The sequence below is a fragment of the Mesoplodon mirus genome (genome assembly GCF_964341445.2).
Source record: "Mesoplodon mirus genome assembly, chromosome: 7".
In the NCBI taxonomy this organism is placed as follows: domain Eukaryota; kingdom Metazoa; phylum Chordata; class Mammalia; order Artiodactyla; family Ziphiidae; genus Mesoplodon; species Mesoplodon mirus.
In genome coordinates, this window is record NC_138983.1 from 90319990 (window position 1) to 90340750 (window position 20761).

The window sequence follows — 20761 nt, forward strand, 5'->3', positions numbered from 1 at the left end:
AAAATCTTTAAAGAAAAAATTCACATAAATCAGAGACAAATGAAAGATAATAAAGTCCATACATTAAAAAAAACAAAAAAGAGCATGGGTTCGGGTCACATTGCAACTTCCCACTTACTTATAGCTGTGCAACTCTGGGCAACTCACATAATGTCTCCTCAGACTGTTCATCTATAAAATGGGGATGGTAAGAGTTCCCTACCTCAGAGCATTGCTGTAATCCATAAACATGGTTAAGTGCCTTGGTAAATGTCTGAGGCTCTCTGGTTATTATGAATTAAAATATGTCAATGGCTTCTGGCCGTGTGATTTATAATAGTTTGATGTTTAACCAAATGGTAAAACTATTCCATTTATTATTCCCATATCTTTTTAACCCTTAGCCTGCTTTGTTGTTTATGTTTTCTCCCACCACAGAGTGCTAGTTCCAGGAGAGTAAAGGCTTTATTTTGTTCACTGCTGAAAGCAACAGCACCCAGAAAAGTACTGTACATATGAAGCCCTCAGTAAACACTAGCTGAATGAGTGGTGCAAAGTGTTACAAGGAAAAGTACACCAAAACTTTCATTATAATAAAAAAGTATAGATAAAAAAATCTTTCTCTAATGGCTTCCAGTCAAGTAACTGAAAACACCATATGCTATAATAAAAACATAAGTAATTTATGAAAATTTGAAGGCAAAAACATAATTTTAAAAGATGTAGACCTATGTTAGGTGTGATAGAGTATGGATGCTTTCTTGAAATTCACAATCAGATCCAAGAGTATCATTTTCAGACTGTTCTAGTAGACTGAGTTTACTTTTAGTTGTCTTTGATGAAACAGTCACTATTCTACTCTCTTTCTTAACAGAAATGTGTTTTTTCGAAGACTCACTTTTAATTGGTTTATTAACCAAAGAATTATTTTGCCCAATTCCTTTGCTTTTCTGCTTTACAGGTGAGTCAGAGCAGGAATGCAGGTCCTTCCCAGGTTGTTTCTTAGCAGAGTAGTTTTTGGTCTATTCACCTGCTTTGCTCATTTTCTCTGAAGAAGACCTGCTATTTCTAGATAATTCCTCTTCTTTTCTTTGACTTCCAGTTCCAGAAATGACGTCTGCTGAAGGAGAACATGTTCTAGCAATGAAATCTTCAAAAGACTCCTGCCGCTGCTCTGTGACTGGCACCCCCAGGTTGTCTTTGGAAGTTTCTAAGGCCTCCTGAGTAGGCGCTGGGACACGGAAGGAGTCGAGAGGCAAAGGAATCCTAGCATCACCTGTAATTTTCGGAAAGTGGAGGGGAAGACAAAAGACAAGACAAAAATTCAGTGATGAACAAAGCCAACCATTAAAAAGTAGAGTTCAAAACTTCAATGTTACTCTGTAATCTTATTATTAACACAGTCAATTGATTAATCAGAAGATTTCAGAGCCAGTTTTTTTTGTAATTATATCTTGCCAAGTGATTCTCAGCTTAACCTAGCTATATCCAAGGCTATGTCCGCTACATTTTCAGACTTTGGTGATTGGGGTAGTTATTACCCATTTCCTTTCCCTCACTAAAAATAAAACCCTATTCTGTAAGATAATTAATTTCTTTTCTATCCTCCAGGCACATGTAAACCGTATATAGTTTGTGACCAGACTGTGTTCTCAAGCTGTCAGTTCCCAAGACCACTCTGAGATTGGCTGATGGGGGCTCCAAGTAAGGCTAGAGGAAAAGCTGACAGGTTTTCCCCTCCCATTCCCATAACCAGGTGATTCACTCTAATATGTTACCTATTAGCTATGTCTGGATTACTTATTTTAAAAATTATATCAGTATGTGTACCTTCATTAGTGTTCCTTCATCGTAAGCTGACTGCATACAAATAGAAACCTAGATAAAATATGAACAGAATAGACATTTATACAATTTAAAATCTGGAATATTTTCTCTAATGTCTTCTTTCTTCATTAAGGATAGTTTGCTTTAACTCATAAATTTTCTAAAGAACTTCCAGTCTCCTTATTTACAAAAGTACAGTATCATGAAATGGGCACACATTTACTAATCTCAGATTTGGAAAGGACTCCAGAGTCTTCTAGCTCCCGAGCATGTGAACTATTCGAGACTGATCATTATTGTTTTCTCCCTGACTTGGTCATTTCCTTTTTGCTAATCACTCTTAGAATCATTAAGTGCTGTTCTGTCCATTTACTTGGATATTTTGCATTTGTTATGGGGCACCCTGTTTTGATTCTGATTTTCCTTCTTCAAGTGCCTTCTTTTCTTCTTTAGGTGGACTACTAACAGTAGAATTCACCTGGGGACGACCTAGTAAATGAAAATCTGACTGATCTATACCAGCCATTGTGGCCAACTGCCCAAGCCTAGACGAGAGGAGGAACGGAGAAAAGACAAAGGTTATTATAATCACAGAAGAGCAGTTTAGATTTCCCCAGACCTACAATCATGAAATACTTCTAAAATCTTTTTTTTTTTTTTTTTTTTTCCTCCGGTACGCGGGCCTCTCACTCCTGTGGCCTCTCCCGTTGCGGAGCACAGGCTCCGGACGCGCAGGCTCAGCGGCCATGGCTCACAGGCCCAGCCGCTCCGCGCCATGCCGGATCCTCCCAGACCGGGGAACGAACCCGTATCCCCTGCAGCGGCAGGCGGACTCTCAACCACTCTGCCACTTCTAAAATCTTAAAAGCCAACATCCTACTCCAGACTACAAGCCTCTCTCTCCCCCAAATCCTCAGCCCTTTCCAGATTCATCCTCTAGGAGACATCCCACTGTCTCACTAGCAGCTTCAATATGTACCGTGCACCCTGTCCACTGCCTGTCACACCTCCATTCCCACACTTCTTTACCACCTTTCCTCCAGTTTCCAAGAATGTGTTTGTTCCTTCCTTCCCAACACCAACACCAATTCATTCACTGACAAAACACCACTCCATCAACCAACTATCAATCTCCACTTCCCTCTTTCAGCAAAATTGCTCCCGGTTGAGAACCACTAACCTATATCTCCCCTGCAGATTAATAATCATTTTTATGTCTAAGGCAAAGATAACTTTAATTCAAACTTATCAAACAAGCAAAAGAAGTGAAAGATAGGAAAATTCTTATGCATTCCCGAATATTTTCAATGAAAACTGCCTTTAATTTAGTCTTTACAAAACAACTATACCTACTAATTACTCTGTATACAGGGTACTCTTTTATAATGGGCTTCCCACTCTACCAAAGCAGGCTTCCCTATTTGCATTTCTTAAAAAATTTAATTCCTCATTTTAAAACGTCAACTATATTACCTATAATTACACTAAATTTGGCTAAATATAGCCACGTAAGTGATGAAAATTGCTCCAGTTCCTCAGCAAACTACCATTAGAGTCGCAAAGAGAAGAATGCCAGGAAGAGAAATGAACTAACCCAGCATCTTTAAGGAGAACCAGGAAAGCATGGAACTTCTGAAAAGAATTCTCAGTGCTGCCCAAAACACCTTCATCATCCAGGATCATGCTTGTCAATGAGTGGGCATGAAGGGCTTCAGACAAAGAGAAAGTTGTTTCTTAACTGGGCATTTTCATGTTCCAGCTACACAAGAAGACTGAAAACGTCTGACATGATTTTTTCTCATTGTCATCAAAAGTAGTCTTGCCTTGGGCTTCCCTGGTGGCGCAGTGGTTGCGAGTCCGCCTGCCGATGCAGGGGACACGGGTTCGTGCCCCAGTCCGGGAAGATCCCACATGCTGCGTAGCGTCTGGGCCCGTGAGCCATGGCCGCTGAGCCTGTGCGTCCGGAGCCTGTGCTCCGCAACGGGAGAGGCCACAACAGTGAGAGGCTCACATACCGCAAAAAAAAAAAACCCAAAAAACAAACAAACAAACAAAAAGTAGTCTTGCCTAGTTTCAAGAAACAAAACTAAAGCACTCAAAATGTAATTAATTTATAATTAATGTAACCCTCCGCCAGTAAAGACAGAGACCATATCACATAATAACCAAAACCCACAGGCACCCAACAAAGTTTCCTATATAACACCTAGGTGGTATATAAATAAACCAAAGTTACCGTTTTATTAATGATCTTTCACAAAAGATCACATTTCTCAACTGGTTCAATTCATAATGGAGCCTCATTCCACATTAGAAAATGACCTGCTTTAAGTTTCCCTTAAATTAGAAAGTGAATTATAGAATCTGATTTGAACAAAACATATTACAACTCTGCTGAATGTTAAGAATTAACTTTAGTGAGTAAAATATCTAATGCTTACGTTTAAAAGTCCTAAATCATACCCAACCCAATTTATTAAATGTACGATCACCAATATTCTCTTTGGCTTCTTGAAAATATTCACCCCCGTGCACTCCTCCCCTTCTGCTCATCATCTACGCACTTAAAACCCCCTGTAAGCTCAACTCGTATTTCTCAGAAAGGCCGTTAATGTTCATGATGCCCCTTTTGCCTTACATGAGCAGGTGCTCAACGTTTATTGAATGAGTGTCTGCCAATCCAGTGGATGCACTTTCAAAAATTCCTCCCTACACTCACCCTGTGATAAATTATATTTAGATAGAACTTTTTAGATTATGCCCTGCTTTCATGCACATTACCTAATGTAATTCTCATAGTATATATTTTTATCTTTCATTGCATTCTTAGAAGTTTTCCAATATCTTAAATTTATTTAAATGATTCACTTTCCTAATTCATTGCCAGGAGAGTCTCATCATGTCTTTTATGTTACTGTATATACAATACATGCACAGAAGGTGCCTTCTTGAATCAAAGAATCATGAACAGGAAATAAGCTAATGTCATATAAAAGCACACACAAACACACACACATACACAAAACCAGATTTTCACATCTTTAAAAACATGCTTTCTGGAATATAGATCATATCATCACTAAATACTAGTAAATGCAAAAGTCCATATGATACAACCAATTTGCAACATATTACAGTTCTAAAGCTTACAAAATATGTGTATATGGCTTAAAATCAAATCAAAATAAAACCAAAACACTCTCAAAAGCAGATGAAACGTGTTTACCTCACTGACTCGTCTATCAGCCTTCAGTCTTATTACTCTTTTCTCCTTTAACTGCTTTAGGCACTCCTCCAGGGTTTCCTAAACAAACAGAGTCAATATTATAAGTAATTCATAGTATAATATCCAAAAGCCTTTCCAGCTATTGGTCTCATCAGGATTTAAGGGCAGAGCCAGAAGTGAACTCAGATTTTAGTCTGCTACTGGTAATATCATACCATGCCAGTGAAATGAATGATCAAAATCTATCAAATTTGCAAAGATTTATTTAAATTCCACTCTTTCCAACATAAATTTGTGGCAGCCCACCATAAAAGGCATATGCATATAACATAGTAAGTCAGAAATAAGAAGTTACGACCAAGAAAGAAAAATTCTATTTTTATTTGTGGGTCTCTTTATAGCAGGAAGTCCTATTAACGAACCTGCTTAGCATACCTGAATTGCATAATTGCAGATTCAAAAGCATGTTTTAAAAAAGTAATCAAAAAAGTAATCACTTTTAAAGCAATTTACAGTCAAGCACTGTTCCTGGAGTTCCCTGGGTATTAAGTAATCGAATCATCAAAACCCTAAGACGGGGCTTCCCTACTGGCACAGTGGTTAAGAATCCGCCTGCCAGTGCAGGGGACACGGGTTCGAGCCCTAGTCCAGGAAGAACCCACATGCCGCAGAGCAACTAAGCCTGTGCGTCACGACTACTGAGCCTACGCTCTAGAACCCACGTGCCACAACTACTGAAGCCTGCGCACCTAGAGCCTGTGCTCCGCAATAAGAGAAGCCACCGCACCGCAACGAAGAGTAGCCCCCCGCTCGACGCAACTGGAGAAAGCTGGCGAGCAGCAACGAAGACCCAATGCAGCCAAAAATAAATTTATAAAACAAAAAACCCTACGAGGAAAGAACAATCACTAACTCCATGTTATTTTACAGATGAGGGAAACAGAGGCAGAGAAGTAGAGTAAGTAGAGCAGCACAGCCAAGGTCACACCACTAAGTAGCAGAGCCACACTGTGGACTCAGGAAGCTGGCTGCCATTCCTGCTCACGGAGGTGGTAGTCTTCCCTTCACCAAGGTCACTGAAGTAAAATGAACACTGATAAACTATCTTAGGAGTTTTAGGAACTAAGACACTTCGGTCCTTGAAGTGGGGACACTGCTTGCAATAGGCAGAATTCTGACAGAGCCCCCAAGATGACCACTTATTGAAGTACACAAACCTTCCACTTATCCAATCAAACTCTAAATGTAGGTGCTGTAGTGAAGGGATTTTGCACATGGAATTAAGGTTCAAAATCAATTGATCTTTTAAGATAGGGAGATTATTTTAGGTGGATGTGGCCTACTCAGGCACCCCATGAAAAGGACCTGAACTCTTCCTGAATTGAAGTACAAAAGGGACAAGAGGGAGACTCTCCATTGCTGGCTCTGAAGAAGTCCAATGCTGCGGCAGGGAAGGCAAGCGAGAGGCCTCTAGGAGCTGAAACACTCCCCCGACTGACAGCCAGCAAGGAAATGGGGACCTCTGTCCTGCAACTGCAGAATCTGAATTATGCCAACAAGCCAGAAGAAGCCTGTAGGCATTCTTTCCCAGAGCCTCTGGACGCTAACACAGCCAGACTGACATCTTGATTTCAGCTCTGTGGCCCACACAAACTATGGTGAACATCCAACGTTTGGGGCTCAATATCTTACACTTAAATTTCACGTGCTTTAACACTCTCAGGAGGGAACCCACAAGTTCCTGTGTGTATCTGAGCAGGAAGCCCAGTCACGCTGTGCCTGGACTTCTGACCTACAGAACTCTGAGCTAGTCAAATAGGTATTGTTTTCAGTCAGTAAGAGTGTAGTAAAAGAATTAATATTCTACTCAACCTCCAGGTTCGTGAGCAAAATAAATGATTGTCATTGTTTTAGGCCACTGTTTTGGGGTGGTTTCTTATGCAGTGATAAACAATCATAATACCTATACTTATGAAAACAGTAAGGTATATTTATACATGTTAACTGCTTTGAACAATCACTTAAAGAATGAGGAACTCTATTACCTGTCATCATTGGGAGAGGAGCTGGTATCACTGTCTTGACAGTAGCTTTTGGTACCTAACAACAATCCTACATCAGGAGTTTACCCTAAGGAAATCAAAGATGTGGGCAAAGATTTATCTACCAACATGATGTCATAAGATTGTTGATAACCAAACCCTAGAAGAAAGCTAAGAGCCTCCGAATTGGGACTGGTTTAAATAAAAACAGCTCATCGTCTGAAGGAATGCGCTATGAAGCCACTAAGAATGACAAGAGGTCTCAACCAGAGTTCATGAATGGGCTTCAGGAGTGCTACATTCAAAATATATCTGTGCGTTTTTCCTGGGAGATGATGCATAAGCTTAATCAAATTCTCTGATGTAGAAGAGTAGTTAGTGACATGGCAAAATATTTCGGATACTTTTTTAAGACAAAAGAGCAGATTAGGTGTGTGTACATGCAGAGGTGGCTTTTATTTCCTTCAAGAAGTTGTTCATTGTTTTCAAACATTTGCTCAATGAACATATATTTTTATATTCAGAACATGTTTAAAAAATTGAGAGTCTAAGAACTTCAAATTCTTTAATGGTTCATTACTAAAGCCAGTCAAGTTTTCAATGGGGAAAAAGGGAAAAAAATTGCAAAATTCCTCTACTTTTAATATAATGGTTTAATCAATCTTCTAAAACTGATTTCAAAGAAATTCTAAACAAATAAACAAAAAAACAAAAAACCCTCAGCACGGTCAGAGGAAGCTACACTAAAATTCCTGACTGGTTCTAAATAGCACATCAAATTGCAATTACATGCAACAGTTTCTCCCTCTAATGGAGGGAATTAGAACACAGTGTTCAATTTTTGTGAAAAAGTGTACCCTCCTCCTACAAAGTATTCAGAATTCATGTCCCTTACATGGAAATATGGAACCAAAAAAGTTAGAAAGTAAAATTGCTTGATATTCTATTACTTAAGTAAGACTAATGATAAGGCTTTGGAATAATTTTCCTTCCTGCCATCTGCTCTCCATTCTACCCTTCTGTACACCGGCTAGGGTGATTTTTCTGGGACAAAGCTCCCATCATATTGGATATCAAATTTTATGTTCAACTTTTCTCCATTTAACATTGAAATCAAGCATTTCTCATATAATCAGGGGATTCATAACCTTGATTTTTTTGTGCGGGCTACAAAATATTCCACTGAGTGGGTTTACTGGTTAACCATTTTACACATTTAAATTCTTTCCAACTTTTCAGTATTATCAGACAAAATAACCGTTTTTATGCATGAAGGCCTTTTTCCATATTGAGAATTACATTCTTACAATAAATCCATAAAAATGAGTTTGAGATCAAAGCAAATAAACATTTTTAAGGCTCTGAGGTACCTACGTCCAGACTTCTTTCCAAAAGATTTCTGAGATTTTACACTGCCATCAGCGATGTATCACTTGGTATATAACCTCTACTATAACTGTTGGCTTACTTCCTCACTTAGAGTGCAAGTTATTTGAAGATGGGGGTGTATTTTATTTTTTTATTTTTTTTATTTTTTTTTTTCTTTTTGCGGTATGCGGGCCTCTCACTGCCGTGGCCTCTCCCGTTGCGGAGCACAGGCTCCGGATGCGCAGGCCCAGCGGCCATGGCTCACGGGCCCAGCCGCTCCGCGGCATATGGGATCCTCCCAGACCGGGGCACGAACCCGTATCCCCTGCATCGGCAGGCGGACTCTCAACCACTGCGCCACCAGGGAGGCCCCAGGGGGTGTATTTTATTAAGTGTTTATCCCCAGCACCTGTGCCTAGCACAACGTAGACGGTCAATAAATAATTGCTTAATAAGGAGAATCCCTGCCACACACGTACATATAAGATGTACGTGTGTGAAAGACAGACTGTGTGTTTTTCTCTAACTGGATAGATGAAAACTTGTCATCTTCTTTAGTGTGCAATTTTTTTGCTTATAATTAGTCATTAAATTTCTCTTTTAGATTATATTGTAAATATTCAGATTCTCTGAGGCAAATGGGCCTGGCACTACCCATTAGCTACAGAACCTTGGACAAGTTCTATAACTCTAGGCCTCAACTTCCTCATCTATAAAATGGAGATAAGCTCCCATATTACAGAGCTCTTGTGAGAATTACATGAGTTAAAACACATATAAAATTAGAAGAGTGCTTGGTACATAGAATATGTGCAATTAATGCTGAATGAATGAACATGCGAATGCAAACAGTAGTGAAGGGCTTAAAATGAAACGGTCTCATCCCACTCCCACATCCAGCACTCAAGAAGCGACCGATTCTTTACGCAGTTTTTAATTGTAAAATACGATATGTATACTGAGAAGTGCACAGAACAAAACTGTGAATGTGACAAATAAAAAGAGAATACTTACATAAGCACTACTCGAATCTGAAAGTATTGAGACTTGTCAGCATCGCAAAAACCCCCCATATCCTTTTCTCATCACAAGCTCCTTCCCTCTTCCCGGTTAAACACCAACCTCACTTCTTGACAGTCATTGCCTTTAACCTGCATGCATCCCTAACAAAAGAGTTTAGTTGTGTCAACATCTAACTTTATGTACAGGATCATAGTATATGAAGTCTTTTCTATCTTATTTCTTTCTCTCAACATTGGTTTAAAAAATTCATCCACATTGCTGCCTGTAGCTCTAGTTCATTCAGTTTTATTGCTGGATAGTTTTCCCACTGTACAAATACACATCATTTATTTAATTTTTGACTCTTAATGGACATTTGGTTTGTTTTCAGTTTGTGCTAATGCAAATCATGGACAGGAATCCTGCTGTACCCGTTATTCTGGTGCATTTACACAGGGCGGGGGTGAGGGCTGCTGGCTCACAGGCTATTTATATACCTTCAGTTGACGGAGAGGGCTAAATGCTTTCCAAAGTAGTTGTGTCGGTTTATACTCCAGTATAAACAGGGTAGAAGATTCCCATAGTACTTCAGGTCTACAATACCTGATACTACCAGACTTTTTATTTATGTATTTGTCAATCTGATTGACATGTAGTTTCCTTGGTTTTGACTCACTTTTCACTTATTACTTAATGAAGTTGTACACTTTTCTGTGTTTACTGGCTGTATGGATTTCCTTTTTTATGAGGTTTACGTCAAATATTGTTATTTTTTATTATTTTATTATTATTATTTACTTTTGGCTGTATTGGGTCTTCGTTGCTGCGTGCAGGTTTTCTCTAGTTACAGCGAGCGGGGGCTACTCTTCATTGCGGTGGCTTCTCTTGTTATGAAGCACAGGATCTAGGCGTGCAGGCTTCAGTAGTTGTGGCACATGGGCTCAGTAGTTGTGGCTCACGGGCTCTAGAGCACAGGCTCCGTAGTTCTGGTGCATGGGCTTCGCTGCTCCGTGGCATGTGGGATCTTCCCGGACCAGGGCTCGAACCCGTGTCCCCTGCCTTGGGAGGCAGTTTCTTAACCACTGCGCCATCAGGGAGGTCCAACTATTGTTATTTTGAATTCTTCTCCATTTCCAAGTAATACTCTTCCATGACTATTTTCTCACTAAATTGGAGGCATTATCTGTTCACTTTCTAACTTACTAATAAGTAAGGGTTTAGTTCCTCTACACTCTTTCCTATGTCCACACTGCTCAGTAAAGTTATGTCATAATGAGTTATTCCACTGCTCATGATCTCTTTGACTTGTAGTCATATACTTAAAAACCTACATTGTTGATCAACTAGAAACTCTCTCAACGTCACGCTTTGTAAAATGAGGACATTCATACCATCTTCCCTTTTTTCTACCTCCTGTCTACCTTCCAAACCTAGCTGTTACGTTGTCAAAGTTGAAATTTATATTCTGTTCTATGTGCAGTTAAGTCTTCTGTTATTTGAGAGTCAGTACGGAGTAAGGTTTAAGAGAACAGGCGGAGAGCCTAAACTCAAAGCCTCGATCCAACCTTAAATTAGGTACAGCCTGGGCAAGTTCCTTCCCTGTCTTAGCTTCCTGTTCTCAAAAGTGGGAATGATATTAGCACCAACCTCATAAGGCTATTCAGAGGATTAAATGAGTTAATATATGCAAAAACACTTAGAGCCTAATATATACTAAGTACATACCAGTACACAATACATTTCAGTACATACCAAGTTAATACTAACACATACTAAGTATAGTTTACTTTAGTTATTTGTGATTACATGCACGTTGACAATAAAAGCTGCAAACCAAGACAGTATTGCCATTATTACAATGAAATTAATATTGCCCACTGCAGATGTACTGTGTCTCTGTGTATAGACTACACCTCGTTCCATACTGTGCCAGTGTCACTGCCCTTGTGCAGGGTGACCACATACCCCAAGCCGCCTTGGGCTGTTCCAGTTTATACCTGTTGTCCTGATGTTACAGCATTAGAGTGCCTCCTTACACTATTGAAGTGTAAGGAGTTTGGACAAGTTCCGGTTTGGACAACAAATTAGATACGTGGTCATTACCCCTGTGTGTCACTGAAAAGGGGGACATCTATAGTGTCAAGCTGAAGTGGATTCTTCCCCTTCCTCATCAATAGTAGGTTAAAAATCAACCATAGTTCAGTGTGCTTCAGGTTTATGTCCGTAGAGCCTTTTCTCCTCTGGAGTTCAAGTTCCTTCTCCTCTTCCTCTCCCTCCTCCCTTCCAACAGTGCCTAACACCTAGTAAGTACGATATGCCTCAAGGTGTTTCGAAGCTCTCAATCACACAATCAATAGAAGCCTCTCCACTCTAGACTAGCTGCAATCTGCACTGAATCCCCTATTACCTTCCTTCTTGGTTTATTGCCTCATTTTGCTGGATTATGTCTATAAATAGCTTAAGGTGTAGCACAGGAGGTCAATTCTTCAAATTTCTTTCTGTACAAAATATCTTCTTCAGCCTCCACGTATGACTGATAGTTTGGCTGGATACAAACCCCTAGGGTGAAAATTATGTGCCTGAAAAACTTTGGAGGTATCTTTCTAATGCCTTCCAGGATCCATGGTGCTCATGACAAGTATGATAAAGTCAGATTTTAACCTTTTTTTTTAGGTGACCAGTATTTTTCTCTCTGGAATGGATGTATCCTCTCAGTATTTTATTCTATTTTAATTTATTTTTTCAGTATTTGAAAGTTTCACAATGAAGGGTGCCTAGGTATGAGTCTATTCTTGCTCATCTTGCATAACTATTTTCAATCTGAGGCCTGATGTCTACTTTCAGCTGTGGGGAATTTTGTTGCCCTTTGACAGCTTCCCTCCATTTTTTTTCTGGGTCTGGACTTTCTAATAGTAACATGTGGGATCTCCCAGATGCAGCCTCTCTAACATATTTCTATCACATTTTCCATTGTGTCTTTCTTTTTTATATACTGAGAAATTTTTTAAATTCCTACTGAATTTATTTCAGCAACCATATTTGCATTTCCAGGAGACCCCTCTTGCTTTCTGACCATTCTCCTTTTCATTAATACCCTAGTCTTATTTTATAGTTGCTAGCTCTTTTTAAACCTCTCTCGGGATACTAATTAGGGTTTTTTCTTAAATTATTCTGTTCCCTAAATTGTCCCTGGTCCTACTAGGATATGTTTGCACTCTTTCCCCCTCTCTCATATTGTAAGCTTTACTCAACTAACAGGCAAAAGACAGTTATTTTCTATTTAAGAATGAGCGCAGAAAGCTCCCTGAAGTCAACGATTGATTGGCTTCTTATGCAGGAAGAAGCGGGGAGTAACTGTAACAGGATCTCCCCCAAACACAATTTTCGAGGGTGTAAAAACTCACAGTAGCTGCCCCAGTTCTCGCCAGTTTCACTGTTTTCAAAATGAAATCATCTCATTTCAGGAGGGTGAGGGCGGGGCTGGGAGTCCACTCCTCCAAACACATCCCTTCAATGAGCTCCCCTATTTGTCACACTTTTAACTAACTCCACCCTCTCTCCTACATGCGCACCTGAGCATGGGGCTACTTTTTCAGATGGGGTCAGAATCCTCCTCAGTTGCTCGTGGTCCCTGTGCATATTCTAGGTGATGCTTTTCCTCTGTTCTACTGCTTCAGTTTCACACTCTTCCACCTGTCTTCTCTCTTTCAAAACTATGTTGAAATCTCTTGATTGTTGTGGGCATATATACTTAAACACTTTGATACCATCATTGTAGTGTCTTGTCAAAACAGAGAAGAGCTAAAAGGGTTCTCAGTGCATTCTGAATCTGCTATTCTGTGGTCCCAGTGTTTAAACTTCTTGGACTTCCCCACTGTCTATTACTGCTTTTACAAATACAACCTCGTGGTCTATTCGTGAAGGAAATGAATACACCACATCTAAAATAACAAGGAATGCGGGTTAGATGCTCTAGGGTCTTGTCATACTCTGCCATTTACTAATAAACCACTTACGTTCTACAAATTGTAGGTGCTCATTTATAAAACGAAAGGGAGCAACTCCACTTGAACTATAGATTTCTCCTACTCTAACATTTCATAATTTTCTAAGTTCTTTTCTTAAAATTTCTCTATATTATCATTAATTTTAATTAAAAAATAAAAATCTAACTTTCTCTTTTGAAAATCAAAGAGTAATTCCCGTAGTCCTACAATAATGGGATAATCAGTTCTGAAACCTGTCAAGTGTCATGTTTCATATGAAGAGAAAGTCATATTAAATAATTTTAAAAAATTAAACATGGACTTTGTAGCACAAAGACAAGGTCCCCCCAAATGGTGTTCCTTTATTTACTAGAAATGTTCAGCTCTGCATTAAAGTTGAAATAAAATAAATATATTAATTTTGAGGTGCAAAAATTTCTTATAAAAATCAATTTTTCTTTTCTGCCCATACAAACAAAAGTATGGAATGACATTAGAGGTCAGGTTTATTTGGTAATAGAATGTAGCTTCTTGATATTTTTGATTTTAGGAAAGGAGAATATCAACATCAAAACTTTTTTCAACTTTACTTTTATTTAAAATGAGGCCATATTTTCCTCTTATAAAAAGAGAGTTCAACTAGAACTGTCAATTTTCTCATCTGTAAAACAAGAGCACTGAATCAGCTGACTGTAGTCATTCAGAACTCAATTTCCTTATCTTATGACCACTAAGCTTCTCCCTAAATCTAATATACTAAGCTTCTAAGGAAAGGAAAATATATTACTAACGACATGTTTTGATTATAGTTTCTTAGATTTCAAATGTCCACCATTCACCTTGGTCTAAGCTTAAGGAACCATTCAAGGGGATACAATGCAGGTGGGAGGAGAAAACAGAACCCTCACACAAGCTGTGCAGTGTTGCACTCAGGCTTCCATTTGAAAAATAATCTTCTCTATAGCTTTAAAGTGATAACTTTGTACCTGCAATGCTTCTTGTTTCAAACGGATTTTCTCTGGCTCCTCCTGAACACGTTCTGAGGAATCATCGACCTCTTCGATTTCTGAGGAGGAAGGACTCTCTACTGTCACAGTCACAGGAAATTCTGATGGACCTGAGTGTCACAAGAAGAAGATAGGAAACCACAGAGTTGTTACACTAAAGTGCAAAGAAAGAAGACAAGATTGTATAAAAGACAACACAAGCCAGATACCAAATATCCAAATATTAGAGGACATTTAACAAAAGTGATCTGCGGTATCATTATTTATAAATGTCTCTCACTGCTCTTTAGTGTAAAACAGGCAATGACTAAGTAAAAGTACAGGAACTTATTTTTGCTATGTTACTGTACAGACCTCTGTTGTACCTGGTTAGGATTAGTAATGGGAATTGCCCATATTATTTTATTAAGTTTCTTTCACAGAAGCCAAGTGAAGATCCAAGGTAAACATTTCTTCTCAGATCAACTTTATACTGCAAATGAAAAATTTATTCTTCACCATCAGACAAAAACAGTCTGGAAGAAAATGTAGTTTTTCAGAGGAAAATACATCAGTAAAGGGACTGATGAATAATCAGGAAGTCAACATATCTAAGCTGTGAATAATAGACATTAGAATTTTAAAAGATAAATCACATACACACACACAACTAAAACTGACCCATCAAAAACTTCATCTTCTCACCACCCTTAAGCCAAAACTAGGGCAACAATTCTCCCAGCAAGCTCACTGCCACTGCAGTGTTGTTCAATAGGACATTTCCAAACATTAAAAACTGACCTGGCCACAACCCCATAAAAGTCTACACATCATAAAGAGCTGTGCTGGGATTATATAACCACGCAGAAGACAAGTCACTAGGACATCATGTTGACAACAAGCAGCAAACCCTGCAGCCTAGGAAAACCCTAACAGGAGAACGAGGTGCACACCCCTCTCTCCGGGAACGCAAGGCCAGGACTGACACCCAAGATGCTCTTCTCTCAACCTCAGCAGTGGTGCCTTTCACAGAGCAACTAGGCAGTCTCCCAAGACCACTGGGAAGGAGAATCTGATACTGACAGTATTCGCTTGCCACGAGGCCATAAGCGAGGGAACGTGTGTGGCCTTGGTGAGAGAGCAGATGTTTGGGAGGTGTTGCTTTATATTGGCTTTCAGATCAGGAATTTGTACATATAGCCCTCAAACAACGTTTCTTGAAAACATGCGAATATTCTTGAGTATGACAGCTCCACGTGAGGGGTCAGAAATGGCAGTCAAGTTCGTCTCACTGGGTAACAGCTGATTTGCGGACTGGAAAACAGGCTTCCTTGTTTACAGACATAGCCACAAGGCTGCCCGTTGTGTGCCAAATCCACACAACTACACAGTTGCCTTGGGAGAGCGACCAAATATGTTTTACATGGATTTATTTCAGAGAGGGAAATGCTTCATGTAAGGCTCTGTCAGTTTAAAAAGCAAGAAGAATGACCATCCACCTTTCCCAATTCAAGCCCTATATATCATAAATGTGATAGCTACACACCAGCAACTGATTACATACATCACGAGCTTTGATGAATGGAAAGCCCCTAAAAAGATATCAACAAGACGAAGTTAGATCTTCATGTAAATACATCACCAGTTAAACCCAGTTAATACAACTATTTAGTATTATGTACAGTATCCATACAGAATTGTGTATAAAAATAAATAAGCTCAAAACAAGGACCTGGAGGGCTCTGCTACGGAGAAAACACAACAGAATTCAGCCTACTGGCTTGCTAATAACTCTCTGAACTGCTGAGAGGCCCCTTCAGCTCCTATGTTCAGGATGGTTGAGATTTGTCTCTCTTCTTTAAATGGTGATATTAATCGTTCTCTAATTTACCACCCTGTGTGACGAGGATGGACCTGCGATTAAGTGTCTCAGGAAGAAGACAGGAAACCACAGAGCTGTGAAACTCAAGTGCAAACACTGGGGATTCAGCACTATAGTTTATGCAACAGCAATTCACATTACCATTTGCAAAAAAGTAGTCGGTTGTCCAGTGGGGAGTAGAAACATCCATTTAACATGAGCAACTGAACAGATATTTTACACAGTAACTACTTCAAGTACTATTTAAAATCAATTCTCTTTGTTTTCTTAAGCAATTGTTAATCCCCAATTTCGTGATTACTACCAAGTAAGTCACCTGAAGATCATCTAGAGCCATCTATTTCACTTAGCAAGCCTAAAGCTATAATTCAACCATTTTATTTACTGTTCTGTGACAAAAATTACTATGAACAGCTACCCCCTGGATAAGAAATCAGGTAATGCTAGTTTGACTCACTAAATCTGATTTACTGAGTTAATAAGCCAGTTCATTTAGAATAGCTCTAATGCATATTTTTCATCCATTCTGCATTAAACTATTTCCCATGCCTAAAATGTCTTTTTTCCCATTCGTACGTATCCAAATTCCTACTTCTGTGCTGTAGGGCTTCGCTCAACTACACCTGCCTTTAATCAAACTTTTCTCACATGCACAATTGGTGATCATTTTAGTCTCCTCAAGACTCCCACGGAGTTACCTCTGTTGTGACACTTGAGAAACAACTTGAAACTCCCAATTACTTTTTTTTTTTTTTTTTTTTTTTTTTTTTTTCTTTTTGCGGTACGCGGGCCTCTCACTGTTGTGGCCTCTCCCGTTGCGGAGCACAGGCTCCGGACGCGCAGGCCCAGCGGCCATGGCTCACGGCCCCAGCCGCTCCGCGGCATATGGGATCCTCCCAGACCGGGGCACGAACCCACATCCCCTGCATCGGCAGGCGGACTCTCAACCACTGCGCCACCAGGGAGGCCCCCCAATTACTTTTAATTTTTCTTCCTTAGAGGGCTCATTAGGCAGAAGCCAAGCCATGTGTGAGTTACCTTTTTTCCTCTACACAAAGCACCAGAGACCACCCACATAATACAAGTTCCAAAATAAAGAACTCTAAATGACTGAAAAAGACAGGGAATGCAAACAGCTTACCTGTTGCTTTTTGCACTTTCTGCAGGACACAATGGCCGGAAACCAGACACTCCAGGTGGTAGCGCTTCAGGAGGGTAGCATTCTTTACCAGCAGAGTGTTTCCTTCCATTACTTACAGGCTTCTTTGCGGCCAAGACTACGTTTGACAAAGCATGAAAAGAAGGAATCAAGATGCACCAAAGGTCTACAGAGCAACTGTCACACGTGCACACGTCGAAAGGAATCAAAAAGGCACTTGACAATGATGCCAAGCCCATTAAAAAGAGGATCGGTTTTGTACAAAGGTTTTACATAAGCCAGCATTTTTTAAAAATATAAGTTCTCTACAGTAACAAGTTATTTTAACTAAAACAAAAGTATTGAGATGTGCAGAAATGCAAAAATAAAGTTGAAAAAAAGATCCCAAAGTATGATACATTTTATGTATCATGCAGAAACACTCAAGTTTCCTGAATCGTAGAACACCTTTGGCATTTCTGAATCTCAAGGACACAGAAACACAGATATACCCATGACTTCTGCCAAACAGAATCTTCAGAAGTAGACCAAAAGTTAAATTTAAGACGAATTTTTCTATGTAAAAACAATACAAGTTATAAGGCTGCAAGTTGCTGGGGGGTAGGTGAGTCAATTTTACCCTCCTATAAGCCTGTCAACCTTCACTGCTCCTTTGATTTCATATAAAAAACAGAAAAAAGGGCCTCCCTGGTGGCGCAAGTGGTTGAGAGTCCGCCTGCCGATGCAGGGGATACGGGTTCGTGCCCCGGTCTGGGAGGATCCCATATGCCGCGGAGCGGCTGGGCCCGTGAGCCATGGCCGCTGGGCCTGCGCGTCCGGAGCCTGTGCTCCGCAACGGGGGAGGCCACAGCAGTGAGAGGCCCGCATACCGCAAAAAAAAAGAAAAAAAAAAAAAACAGAAAAAAAAACAAATGAAACCCACTGGATGAAAGAGTGAAATGTGGAGACTTACCCTATATTTCAGTAGTAAAGAGGCAAGTATCTTTATATGAAACATTTGGTTGCAGAAACTAGGCCTACGTGTTAATATTTTACTTAGAACAAGCCATATATTAAAATTCACATTTAAATATTTAATTTGAATTTACTGAAAACAAACATCATAGGTTAAAATGGTTATATTTATCCTTCACAGCTACTGTATTTTATGTTATTTTATTTATTTATTTTAATAGATCTTGATTGGAGTATAATTGCTTCACAATTCTGTGTTAGTTTCTGTTACACAACAAAGCGAATCAGCCATATGCATATACATGTCCCCATATCCCACCCTCTTGAGCCTCCCTCCCACCCTCCCTATCCCACCCCTCTAGGTCATCGCAAAGCACCAAGCTGATCTCCCTGTGCTATGCTGCTGCTTTCTACTATATTTTAGCAGCATTAGGATGCAGGGTAAAATGGAGTGTATGTGGTAATAGAGGACAAATATTTCATAGAGTGTAGCTTATTGATAATCACCACACGATCCTGTGTGATTTACATGCCTCTTAAAAATATATAGGAGCTCAGTTCATTTTGTGCTATTTTATTGTGTTTTTTAACTTCATTGCCATCAAAAAAAATGTTTGTATGCATATGGTTTGTATGTGTATACCCTTCCTTTACTTTCAGAAACTAATGCAAATACATTTGTATTAAAATTTTTTTAAATTACACTTTTCTTGTTAGGAGATTAAAAAATTTCTAATAAAAGTTCCCATCTTTTATTAGGCATACATAAGTACAATATAAATGTGACACAATTCACACCATTATTTCACTCCTATACTCACCTGGATCTAGGTATATACCCAGATACTGATTTGGCTTACCTCTATGTCTCCAAATAACTGAGGCAAATACAAAAAAAAGCCCAAGAAATAAAATTACTCTTAAAAGAGCTCAATGAGCTTGTATACTTCAGTTACATTTCCACTTTGTTTAATCATGCTAACTAAAAAAAAATGTTTAACTGTTCTCATTCCATGATGCCCTATTATTCTGTACTAATTTTACAGAATTCCTAATATGTTTTACATATACATGTTTTATTTATATATCTTTCCATTTCTAATATCATAGCAAAAGTCAATGTAGCTATTTTAAGAATGCTTTACATAGGATATAAATTTTTAATAATAATATCTAATTAGTGTGATATCACAAATCTTAACTTCTTTGAATGTACTATTTGATTATTAAAATATCACTCTCTTGAAATAACAATGGGCAGACGATCATAAGCTTTTTATTGACTTCATAAACACTCTTAACAACTTATTTAATACACTATTGTCCAAGCAAGTTGATGAATAGAGAATCAAAAACATACAACTTTAAGTAGAAAAAAAAAAGCTGTATTTATGAAGGTGTTTACAATAGTTTATTTGAGGTTATTTCCAATTTTTCACCCATTTAAAAAATTGACCTACTCAATGAAACCTTGTGAATGCAATGGTAAAAAGTATAACTATGAATCACAGAATTTAAATTTAGTATGAAAACATAAGAATGGCAAATTATATTGAAGCTATGTGGAATTATGTTTATAGACAGCAGGAAGAGAAAATAAAAATGTAAATATTGCTTGATAGGATAATGGGATTAGAGGTGGTCTTTAAAATTTTTCATCTTTATGCTAATACAATACCGTTATAAAACCCAAAAATCTTCAAACAACACATTTTTTAAAAATTGTGGTAAACTACACAAAACAGAAAATTTATAATTTTAACCATTTTAAAGTGGACCGTTCAGTGATATGAAGTCAACAAAGTTTTAAAACTTTCAGAGGGCACCTGAATAAAAGATGTGTTGTCCACTGGTGATTTTAATGTATCTGGTATATAACTAAAGTCACCACAAAACTCTTTCTGGGAAATTGGCAGATCATAAACATAAAAAATTTATTTTGCTTTTTATTAAACCTTATTGTTTTGCTGTTTCAAAATTCAAATTTACTCACAAGAAAGAGTCAGTTTCATATTAGATTTGGTTTCACAAATGCTGCTCCTGCTATTCATTCTTATCACCAAAAAAAAAAAGACTATTTGTGACTAACGATAATATGTTACAGAAAATAAAAAGTTAAAAGGTTTTCAATCTGCATATCTGGGAACCTAAATTAAAGCATCACACAACATTTTCAAAAACAGAAAAGCCATTTGATTTGACTCAAATCTTAGTTTTAAGATGGCAGAAAGTACCTTGATAATTTTCTTTTAAGAAAGAAAGAAAACCAAGCCATTAAAGAGAAATTCTTCCGAAAGAACTGAAACATGTTATATACCTCTGACTTGGCACTACTTCCATCTGGAGAACT

The 20761-nt window shown here is 38.6% G+C and overlaps 2 pseudogenes across 2 annotated transcripts in view; one reads left to right on the top strand and one right to left on the bottom strand.

Annotated features, from left to right (window-relative positions):
• Window positions 1-20761, top strand: part of LOC309808866 (centrosomal protein of 78 kDa-like) — a 1034926-nt pseudogene that overhangs the window by 911464 nt on the left and 102701 nt on the right. The window lies entirely within an intron of this gene.
• Window positions 708-17739, bottom strand: LOC309807656 (centrosomal protein of 78 kDa-like; annotated as a pseudogene). Its single transcript has 7 exons — window positions 17440-17739; window positions 14417-14547; window positions 5033-5110; window positions 3401-3565; window positions 2180-2351; window positions 1810-1857; window positions 708-1271 (listed from the first exon to the last, which is right to left on the bottom strand). The product of its transcript is annotated as a centrosomal protein of 78 kDa-like (transcript).